The following is a 12210-nucleotide window of genomic DNA, read 5'->3' on the forward strand; positions in this document are numbered from 1 at the left end:
TAATGAAAGTCTTTAAAAATATTCAAATAAATATACCTTTTCTCGATGCCATACGACAAATTTCCTCCTATACAAAATTCTTGAAAGACCTCACCATAGTCAAAAGAAAAACCAGCATTCCTAGGCAAGCTGTTATGGCTGTACAGGCTTCATCTCTCATTCAACAACAGATTGCCCCAAAATACAAAGATCCTGGTTGCCCCACCATTGAAATAAAAATAGGAGAGACGATCATCCAGAGAGCTCTATTAGATTTAGGAGCCAGTGTGAACATACTTCCCTACTATATGTACCAAAAGTTAGATTTGGAGAAATTAAAGCCCACAAATATTACCCTTTCCTTAGCAGATAGGATGGTGAAGTACCCCAAGGGGATTGTAGAGGATGTAATAGTGAAGGTAAACAAGTTTTACTATCCTGTGGACTTCGTTATCCTTGAGACCGAACCTGTAATACATCCAGATAGTCATACACCTATAATTTTAGGTAGATCTTTCTTAGCCACAGCAAATACTGTGATAAATTGTCGAAATGGCATGCTGAAGTTATCTTTTGGCAACATGAAAGTCGAGCTTAATGTCTTTAATATAAATAAACAACCACCAGACGATGAAGAAATCAATGAAGTTGACATGATTGAAAGTCTGGTTCAGAAGACTTTCTTACAAACTTATAGTAAGGACCCTTTAGAGGCTTACCTTGCCCATTCCGAGGAAGGGGTCGAGCATGCGCTCCCTGATTCTGTTCCCCTTATGAGCATAGGTCGTCATCAGCCGACTGTTCTTCATCGGACTCTTCCAAAATCTTCTTAGATAAGGTTGAAAAAAAAAGAATCTACATTTTGTCTAGCTGAAGACATAAAACTTAGCGCTCTTGGAAGGCAACCCAACATGTAAATATTATTAAATAATAATAATAATGATAATAAATATATACAATAAAAAATGCAAAATTTTACTAACATGCAGGTTTGAGGGTTTTTAGCCCCAATTGTCAATTTGCCTACCCATATCAGGTAACTTCTTCTCTATCCTATTACTGCTTTAAAATTTCTTTAACATTTAGGACAATGTTAGATTTAAGTATGGGGGTGAGAATATTTTTGATTTCTCTAACTAAAAAAGATCATTAAAAAAAAAGATTTCAAATTTTTAACTCAAATTCTAATCTTTTTGGCTGTACAAACTAGGAATTGCTTTGACAATAGCTTTGAGTTAAGGAATATGATAGCAGTTCTAGCTTGAGTTTTCGTCCCACCTATCTTCTGCTAACATGATAGAAGATGATTTAACATCTACACGTAAGCACATGAATAGTGGGGTATGTAAACTTACAACTAATATGAATACTTTTTCTGGATAATTAAAATATATATGTGTGATGAACACCTTATTATTAAAAAAATAAAATAAAATAAAATAAGAGAAGAAAATAAAATGAGTTCATTTTAAGTCTTCTCACTGAGTAACCGGGTCTCTTGCTTGGCAAGCAGCGAGTGTTCGCGTAAAAAGGTGAGGATGGTCGAGATTAAACTCTGAGTGACTAATTTGGCCTTGGAGCCTAGTTGACTTGAGTTATTAAGCCTGTTAGGGTGTCTTTACACCTAGTGCCCTGAGCCATCTGGATTAGGAGTCATTGGCCTAACACTCGCTACATGGGTTAACTAGAAAGCTTAATAAGGCTAGATATTGCACAAGTCATTCTTCTTAGCATTCATTCTGAATAAAAGATAAATTTTGGGTGTTCATTACCATTGAACTCTAGAAAGTCTTAAAAATTAGAGTGATCATGTTGGAAGTAAATGAAAGCCACTCATTTATATGATACTATCTTGCACCTCACTACATTCTCGACTTGTTAGCAGATAGATGGGGTGTAATGGAACTTGAGTTAGAGTCTGCTTAAATATGATAGCAACAAGTCTCTATTGTCCTTGCAATTCTAGTTTCATACAGTAATACTTGTTCAAATTTCAAGTTGAAAATTAAAAATCCCTGACTGATGAAGTTTGTAGGTAACTTCACTGCAAACCCTCACGACACAACACTCGTCCATTAGGGTAACTTAGGAGTTTAAAGGCTTGTTGCACGTGCTAAGTGTAATCGTGATACTCTACGAAAGTGGGTACATATCTTAGTTTGGTGCTTCAATAAAAAGTCATAGGTTAGACTACATCTTTTGTGCCCTCATTTTATCATTTTCACACTAAATTGCTAGAGACTAGCAATAAGCTAGTTGGAGGGTGTGATGAGAGCACAAAAGTGCAATCGTCATACCATCTTAATTAGTATTATAGCTAATCATTAATAAGAAAATTAACTAATTAACGTTGTATTTGTGTTTGAGTGCAAGTAATCCAAGAAACTTAATAACATTGGGTTTGAGCCCAATGCCCGGCAGCCCGAGCTCAAGTCAAGCCAGCAATTTCACGTGATGGAGCTCAGCCCGCGATGAAGGTCCCAACCGGAGTCCCAGTAATCACCCATGATGCATCCAATATCCAGTGTCCAGCCCGCGTCTCCTTCGACCGAGCAATCTCCCAGCGCCCATCAAGCCGTGATCGGCTCCTCCCAGCAACTTCTTCCATTTCCAGTCTCCCATGTGCATTCCACATCCTCCAAAGTTCCTCTCCCGCGATCAACACTCACACGTCCGTTTCTTCTTGAGCCAGCAAATCCCAAATCCCAGCAGCCCAAGAGTCACAGGCGTCCATCTTTAGCGTCCCATGTCCTGTCCGTATCCATCTTCCACGGCACCCTCCAAGTCATCCCGTCGATCCTGCGGCCAGCCCCTCTTCACTGCGTCCGTGATCAACGTCCCAGCCGCTCGTGAAGCTCCTGTGATCGCATCCAGCCGCGTCCAAGCATCTTCCGTGATCAACGCCCACAGCATCCCGTATTCATCTTCCGCTTCATCACCGGCATCTTCCCAAGTCCGTGATCGGCTCCTCCCAGCAATCCCACGGCGTCCTCCCGTCGATCTTGCGGCCAGCCTTCCGGATTCGAGGCGTTCTCAGCGTCCGCCCTCTCCCTCCTCCCGCTTCCAATCCAGCACCCAAAGAAGGAAACCCATCTCATCTTCTTCCGTTCACGCCATCAATCCCGGAATCCCAGCCATCAACAGCCACCGTGCCAGCAATGTTCGCGTCCAAGGATTCCAGCTTTCCGATTCTTCTCCGTGATCCAAGATTAGCAGGGGATTTCAGCAACCCCCAAGCACCGCGTCCGTGAATGGCGTCCTCCCATCGATCCCGCAGCATCCCCAATCTCCCGTCGATCACGCACCCAGCAGCCAAGAGCCCGTCGGCATTCATTTCAGCGCGTCCCATGATCCCGCAGCATCTCCCTTCGGGATTCAAGACCCCCTACCTCCGCCTCTACTCACGCCCGTTGATCGCGAAATCCCAGCCTCCCGCGCACGACCCAGCCTTCCATTCCACCCTCCTGCTTCTAATCCGGCGTCCATGAAGTTTCAGATGGCTCCTGCATCTCTTCCGGATTTGAAATCCCAAGCATCCGCCCTCTCCTTCCTCCCATGATCAAGCCATCTACAAGCATCCTGCCTCATAGATTGCGTCCGAGCTCCACGGATCACGCCATCATCCCGGCCGGTCCAGCCTCCTCCGCATCCAAGCACCTGCGGCACCCTTCATCCGGATCCACCTCCCGAGATCACGCATACGTTCTTCCTCCTCTCCACGCGAAATCATGTGGCTAATCTCTGGTGGGGATCTATAAAAGGGAGGGGAAAAGAAGAAGAAAAGAGGGAGTTCTCGGTTGGGGGCTAGAGGGTGGTCGGTTGGTTCAAAAGGGGGGGAAAGAAGGGGAGCTCGGGTCCAAAAAGAAAGAAATAGGGGAAGAGCCCTATTTTCCGAGAAGAAGAAGAAGAAAAAAAAATATTTTATTTGTTTTAGGGGTTCCACCGGGAGGGAGAAGCTTCTTGTTTTGTTTTCTTTATGTTATTTGCAAAAGAGAAGAAACATTAGGCTTCCAATCTCCATTTTTATTTGTAATCAATTTTCTTTTTATGAAATCTATCAATTTTCTTTTATGCAATCCGTGTTCCAGGTTTAGTTTAATTTTTGCTTTTTATGCAATATATTAAATTTTCTTTTATGCAATTTATGTTTTAGGCTTTTGATCTTCTTAGCACTGTTTTTCATCCATTTTAATTTATGCCAAAGCTCTTCTTTGATTAGTTAAATATATAAATGCTCTTTGAATCTAAGTACCTGTCTTTTAGTTAATTTCAATTAAAAAAACATTCTCTGGTAAACAGAGAATCTTTTAACATCCTCAAAATAATGTTTTTCTTCTATCATTCAAAAATCGATTTCGAATCCGAGTGAATGTTTTAATTTTTATGCACCTCCAATCGCCTCCCTGTGGATCGACCTCTTACAACCACTATTCTTCGAGTAAAACAGGTAAGAGTAAAATTAATTGAAACTTTGTTTGTCGGTTCTAACAACGATCTGTTTAGCATATTTTTAGGTAAACAGAAATCGGACAACAATAAACTCCATAAAATCTTGTGACCATGGTCTGAAAATAAATTGTCGAACACCTCCATAGTCATTTCCCTCTTCACATCTTCCCTATGTGTTCATCCTTGGTGGCTAGAGTTGGAATACTTCTTTCTTTCTCTCTTTTTTTCGGGTACCATAAATCAAAGATTTTATTTTTCTTTTAAATACTTAGCAAGAGAAGTAAGAGAACAGGTGCGACTCTTGCTTGGAAAGTGGAAGAGGAGTCATTGGTCAAAATTAATGTTTCTAAAAGGTTCCTTGTCAACGTATTTTATGAAACTTGAGCTAAAAATTGAAGTTCTTATTATTCATTTCTATCTGAACCTCTTTTTGTCAGAATGTTTTTTTAAGATTATATTATATATTTGTCATACCGTTCATGATGTGTTTTTTCTAGAGTTAATTAAAAAAGTAAATTATATTTCAGATTTGAGGTTTTTCACACTAAATATCAAATTCAATAACAGCTATTTTCTTTCCTTAACTGCATTAAAATCAGAAAAAGAAAAGGGAAAAATCAATAATGCAGTTTAATGGACACGATTGCAATGGAGACTAGTCTTTAAACGTTAAACAAAGAAAAGACACTGTTACCAGCATCATTTCCACTGGCATAGGAAAATAAATATAGAAATAAGAAAAAAGTGGAAAGTGGTAATGGACTGATAAAAATAACAGAAGCATCCCATAATTCTATTGAAGACCTTAACAAAAAGCATCAAGAATTGCCCAAGGAAAAAAAAACTTATAACAAAAGTGATTCATAATTTTGTAAAATATAGTAAGCAGATCATCGTTGGAGTTCCATTCGGATAAAAGCCAACTGTGGTATTTGTCATTTGATTCTATAGATGCTTAATAAGAGTAAGATTGTTATATCATTGTGCTAATTTTAGATATACCAAATACGGGAGAGATGATAACAATTGAATTTGGCATTTTTCTCAAAAGAGAGAAGATGCATTCCTCCACTGGCAAGTGTGATGAGCAAGAATTGAACCCCAAACTATTCTCAGGTTTAAACAAATATAACATACTCAATCGTAAGCAAAGAAAGCATGAAGTTAGATTAGATCAATTGGATAACATCTTAGGTAGCCATAGTTGGCTGCATGAAATGCTCTATGATGCAAATGAACATCGGTGAGGACTCAGCTAAGTGATGCTGGTGAACAAAATTTACAACCCGAGGTGGACAAGTTAACCTTGTAAATTTTAATATATTGCTGAACATAGGCCTAGGGGATATCGGACTAAACATAGACAGCTACAAAAAGATCAAAAAAAGATAATCCCGCTAAAATCTCAATGAAGATATGCTTTTAATCAAAAGAGAATTTTTAAATGATATGAAGCTTGGCACTTAACATCCATAGCTAACCTCTTCCTCAAGTTCTTTTTGGTCTGCATGGAGAAGGTCCATGCCCCTAGAGTTTTCAAATTTGAATTTAACCAATTAACCAGATAAAAATGCTCTGATCTTTCTTGGTAAATCTTCAAATCTTCTTCTTTATCAGTTACTATGCGCTCTGCACCCCCTTCCGCCACCTCCCCGCCCCACTCCGCGCATGCTGGGGCCGGAAGGCTCCATGTGCTGGGTCCCACAGGGGGGGGGGGGGGGGGGCGCATGCATCGATCCACTGGATCTCACACTCTTGTGGCTCTCGGCCTCCCCCGCCCCCTTGTTTTGGAAGACTAGTATTTGTTATGTAACCGAAAACAACTACTTAGTTTTTTTAGTCTTTGAGATTTAGTTCGTGCCTTGTGATTTTTTTTCTTTCTGCCTCCTTTGAGGCTTGTTGCTCTTCATTATTTATTGTTTAATAAATTTGGGTGCATTCTACCCTCTCTTCTACTCAACAAAAAAAAAAGAGAAAAAAAAAGTTATGAAGCTTAAGAAACTTCTTGACCTTGTGAGCCAGATTCACAAGAGGACCCTTTATGATTCTTGAACATGTAGTATCAATCTTTAACAACCTTAGAAAACTAAAGGCAACTGTTTCTATGGAAATGCCAGACTTTGGCATGAAATTTAAGGCAACAAAAGAGAATTTCCTAAAGTCCTGATGATATCAACTTTGGTAAGAAAATTTTTTCCAAGCGCAAGACAAATTAAGTTCGGATGGCCAGATAGAGACCTATAAGCCAAGGTTAGTGGCGAAAGGTTATAGTCAACGCAAATGCATTGAATATCAGAAAACCTTTTACCTGTAGCCATGCTGAAGTCCATTCGAACATTGCTAGCCATTGTAGTATATCATGATTATGAGATATGACAGATGGATGTAAAAACTGTATTCTTAAATGAATATTTTGAGAAAGATATCTATATGAAGCAGCCTTTGGGTTTCACTTTCCGTAATGGTGATCACAAGGTCTGCAAACTACAAAGGTCGTTTATGGACTAAAGCAAGCGTCTCAAAGTTGGAACACTCGTTTCAACGATGTAATCAAATCATTTGATTTCATCAAAAACGAAGAGCAACTATGTATTTATAAAAGGGTTAGTGGGAGGGCTGTTGTATTCCTCGTATTGTACGTGGATGATATTCTCCTAATTGGGAATGATATTCCTATGTTTACTTCGGTCAAGGTTTGGTTGTCTAAAAAAATTTTCATGAAAGATCTTGGGGAAGCATCCTACATTTTGGGGATTAAGATCTATAGAGATAGATCTAAAAGATGCTTGGCCTGTCATATAAAATATACATAGAGAAAATACTGAAGAGGTTCAGTATGGAAAACTCTAAAAGGGGATTGCTACCCCTTAGGAATGAGATTCATCTCTCCAAGAAGATGTGCTCCAACACATCTGAAGAGATTCAACGCATGAGCAAGATCCCTTATGCTTCGGCTATAGGGAGCATCATGTATGCCATGCTATGTACACGACCTGATATAGCACATGTGAGTGTCACGAGCAGATATCAGTCGAATTCAGGTGAGGAGCACTGGACAGTTCTAAAAAACATTCTTAAGTACTTAAGAAGAACTAAGGATATGTTCTTGGTCTTTGGAGGAGGATCAGAATTAAAGGTAGAAGGATACACATATTCAGACTTTATGATTAACATTGATGATAGAAATTCTATATCAGGGTATGTGTTCTTGTGCAATGGTGGTTCGGTAAATTGGAAGAGTTCCAAACAACCGATCATTGTAGATTCTACCATAGAAGTTGAGTACATTGCCGCCTCTGAAGCAGCAAAGTAAGCATTATGGTACAAAAAGTTTATTGAAAAGTTAGGCATGATGTCATCAGATGCCATCACACTGTACTGTGACAATAATGGCGTCACAACACTGGCTAAGGAGTCGAGGTCTCATCAGAAGTCCAAGCATATAGAGCAGCGATATCATCTGATATGTGACTACCTCGAAAAAAGTATGTAGAGGTGTAAAGAGTAAACTCCACAGACAACGTGGCGGACCTATTCACTAAGCAGCTGAGTCAGCAGAAGACAAAAGCACATCTTGAGAAGATGGATCTTAGATATATGTCTGATTGGTTTTAGTGCAAGTGGGAGATTGTTAGAAGTATGCTCTAGAAGCCAATTTGGCAGACACATTATAATTGTTCTGGAACATAAAATTTGTACTTGACCTTTTCATTGGTTAATAAAATTGGGCATTTTGTTCATTCATGTTATTATGTGTCCTTGAATCGTCCTAGGAATTAATAAGATAATAACACATATTCTCAAGAGTTGAGAATTTAAGACATGTGTCATTATGTAGTAAATTCCTGAATTGTTCCTGATCGATAGATCATCACGAAGGATGGTGATCGAACCGATAAGATTAGTACATAGATTACTTTTCTTGATGGACGAGTTTTAAGTCCACAGTGTGGAGACACTGGAGTGATTGTGCAAATTCTTGTTAGAGAACAAAGGTACTGATGAGAGCACAAAAGTGCAATCATCAGACCATTTTAATTAGTATTATAATTAATTATTAATAATAAAATTAACTAATTAACGTTGTATTTGTGTTTGAGTGCAAGTAATCCAAGAGACCCAATAACACTGGGTTTGAGCCCAATGCCCGGCACCCCGAGCTCAACAAATTCTCCAGCTACCATGCAAGCATGAAATCCCGCACCGTCCATCAGATCACCTTCCAAATCAGTCCCGTATCAAGGCCCCGCGATCAAATCCTCCATGCCATCAACGCAATCAAAGCAACCATCCACGTGCAAACCCAGTTCATCCCACGCACACCCCATTCCGTGCGATCACGAGAGATCCCAGTTCATCCCACGCGAGTTTCCTCCTCCGCACCAGCAGCTCTCCGCAATCCACCCAGCAAGCCCGTGATCCATTTCTTCCGCGTCCGCCTGCTCCAGCACCCGTCCGCGTTCATCACGGACCCTGCATCTGTCCGTGGGCCAAAGAAGAAGATCCATCTACTTCCGTCCGTGATGCACTCCTGCCTTTCAACGCCCAAATCCCAGCACACCGTCCGCATCTCCGGTGATCCCGCAACGTCGTAGCTTCATTCCATGGCAGCCTCCGTGTCCGGACATCCCGCAACCAGCCGGGAAATGAGCGCTCGCCTCCTCCCAGTAAAACTTCTTCCATTTCCGCATCATGCACGACATTCAACCTTCAGTCTGTGATCACGATGCCCTCCGCCCCATCCGCCCGCGATCAGCGTCAAGCTCCGTCGAGTCAAGCATCCCAGCTCCTCCCAGCATCACGCGACCGTGAATGGTGTCCTCCCGAGATCCCGCGGCCAGCCCTTCATCCGAATCAAAAGTCTCAGTCCCTCTCCCGTGATCCAAGCCTCCCACGGCCGCTTCTTCCATGAGCTCCAGTGATCCCACCTCACAGATCGCGTCCAAACCTCGGATCACGCCATCAGCTCCCGATCCAGCCTCCTCCGCCTTTGCTTCCGCCATGGTGCAGCCGAGATCCCGCACACGACCGTCGATAGCGCCCTCCTCCTCTCCCGGGATCCATCGGTCTTCGGCAATCTATAAGAGAGGACGGGAGGAGAGGAGGAAAGGAGGAGGGTGGGGAGCTCGGGGGGTGGTGCTCGTTTGGGCCAAAGAACAGGGGAGAAGAGGGTGGTCGGCTGATCCGGGAAAGAAGATGAAGAAGCTCTGTTTTTGAAAAAAAAAACAGAGCACGTTATTTTGTTTTTTTTTAGTTCTTCTTTTTCTATTTAGTTTTATTTTAATTAAGAGCAATGTTTTATTTTTAGTTTTATTTTAATTAAGAGCAATGTTTTTCTTTAGTTTGAGTTTATGAGAGCAATGTATTTTTTTTTAGTTTAATTGAAAGTTTTAATTGAGAAGTTATGTTTTGAGTTTCAGAACATGTTGTTCTTATTTTTAGTTTTATTTTAGGTTTTTCTTTGAGTTTTAATTTTTGAGAGTTTATTTAGGTAGAAAGTTATATTTATTCTACAATTTTAATTTCTGTTCTGCAATACATTAAATTTTCTTTCATTCAATTTATATTCCAGTCTCCAATTTTTCTAGCACTTTTTTTATCCATTTTCTGCCAAAGCTTTTCTTTGATTAGTTCAATATGTAAATGCATTTCGAATCTAAGTACCTGTCTTTTTTTCAATTTCAAGTAGAAAACATTCTCTGGTAGCCCAGAGAATCATTCAAACATCATCGAAATAATGTTTTTCTTCTATCATTCAAGAATCGATTTTGAATCCGAGTGATCGTTTTAATTTTTATGTAACTCTAATCGCCTCCCTGTGGATCGACCTCTTACGACCACTATTCTTCGAGTAGGAAAGGTAAGAGTAGAAATTAAATTTAACTTTTGTTCGTCGGTTCTAACAACAATCTGTCTAGCATATTTTTAGGTAGACATGAATCGGACGAATAGAATTTTGGCGCCGTTGCCGGGGAGGCAAATCGAGAAGCAAGAACGATCCCGAAGATCAAATCGAATTTTGGATGCCCGGAGTGAACGCACTCCGGTAGTAAGTTTTTATTTTTATTTTTATTACTTTTTCTTATTTTGATTATTTCTAGTTAAAAATTTCGTAGTTATTAAATTCTGAAATTTGAAATTCAAAAAAAAAATAAAAAAAATTGAAAAATATTTCCAAAATTCAAAAATTTAAATTCAAAATTTGAATTCTGAAATTCAAAATTTGAAATTTAAATTTTAAAATATATATATAGAATTAAAAAAATAAAAAAAATAAAAAAATAAAAAAATGGAAAAAATTTCCAAAATTCAAAAAGTCAAAAATTTAAATTCAAAATTTGAATATTCTAAAATTCAAAATTTGAAATTTAAATTTTTTTAAATATATATATATAGAATTAAAAAAAATAAAAAAAAAATTGTTAGTAATTGATAAGGTGCAATCTTCCGAGGTTATCATACCTTCATTGGGACTCCTTATAGAGTAATCTCCAGAGCTTATTCAACGGGCATTCGGAGATTGACTGACGCATAAGGATTGTGTTTAGTTTACAGTCAAGTTATTACTATATAAAAATTTAAATAAAAAATTAATTAAAAAAATAAAAAAATAGTAAATATAAATATAAAAAAATTTGCTTGCTCATTTAATCAGTACAACCTAATGACATTGCATAAACTTTAAAAAGAAAAATTATTGATTATTTGCTGCATTTAGTATTAAGCATTTGCATAAAATAATTTAAGGGCAAAACTCATTAAAAAGATAAGGTCGGGAAGTCATTACCTGTCCTTAGCCCAAAAATCACCATCTTGCATACTTATCCTAAACCAAATTAAATGAAAATCAAATTAGACGCCTTAGGGTTTTCGAGCTCAATTAGGCTCTTGGAAAGAAGCGGCTGAAAGCCACTCCAGTGAGGATTTAGCAATTGGTGATGTCTAGGAAAGTTTTACAACAGTGAGAACTGTTACGGGTATTGTGGTATCGGTGTATCCCTTCTGGCACCACCACACACCCCGGAACTTTTCTGGTCACTGGTTACTGGATCACTTAACTGGTAAGCTCAAGCTTAATCTGAAAGGGAGATTAGGAGCAGTCTAATCTAGAGAGAATTTCAGAAACTTTTTTAACCTGATAAGTCTCTGTGCAACTAGATTTAAGAAGCTACTAAACCTCACTTAGTTCTAAGACTAATAGGGTCAAATTGTTGTGTGGTGTTGATTGTGGTCATCTTGGTCTAGCCCTTCTTCTTTTCTTTTAGAATTTCGTTTAGGAGTCGAGTCTAATTAAGTTGTGGATAATGTATGCACGGTAGAAAATCATTAAGGGGTAAGTTAACACCATTTAACCCAGAGGTTGAAAAAAAAAGTATCGTCACATCCGACGAATTATTGATCAACCACCAATCTCTACAATTGGTGATCATATTAGAATCCTGAATGAATTATTCGCTCTTGCATCCGCTAGTCCACCTACAGTGTTGCCAATAAATAGCGCAGCCTAAATTGAAATTCGGGCTGCGACAATAAATAAGCTACCCAAATTCCATGGGTTTGAAAGGGAGGCAACCCAACATGTAAAAATTATAATATTATAATAATAATAATAATAATAATTAATAAATTACTAACATGCATGTTTGGGAGTTTTTGGTCCAAATTGTCACTTTATCCATCCATATCAGGTAACTTCTCCTATGTCCTATTACTGCTTTAAATCTTCTTTAACATTGAGGAAAATGTTAGATTTAGGTATTGGGATGAGAATATTTTTGATTT

This window comes from Phoenix dactylifera, chromosome 12 (assembly GCF_051530095.1).
Source record: "Phoenix dactylifera cultivar Ajwa chromosome 12, Ajwa_hap1_PhDact_Kaust_v1.1, whole genome shotgun sequence".
Classification (NCBI taxonomy): domain Eukaryota; kingdom Viridiplantae; phylum Streptophyta; class Magnoliopsida; order Arecales; family Arecaceae; genus Phoenix; species Phoenix dactylifera.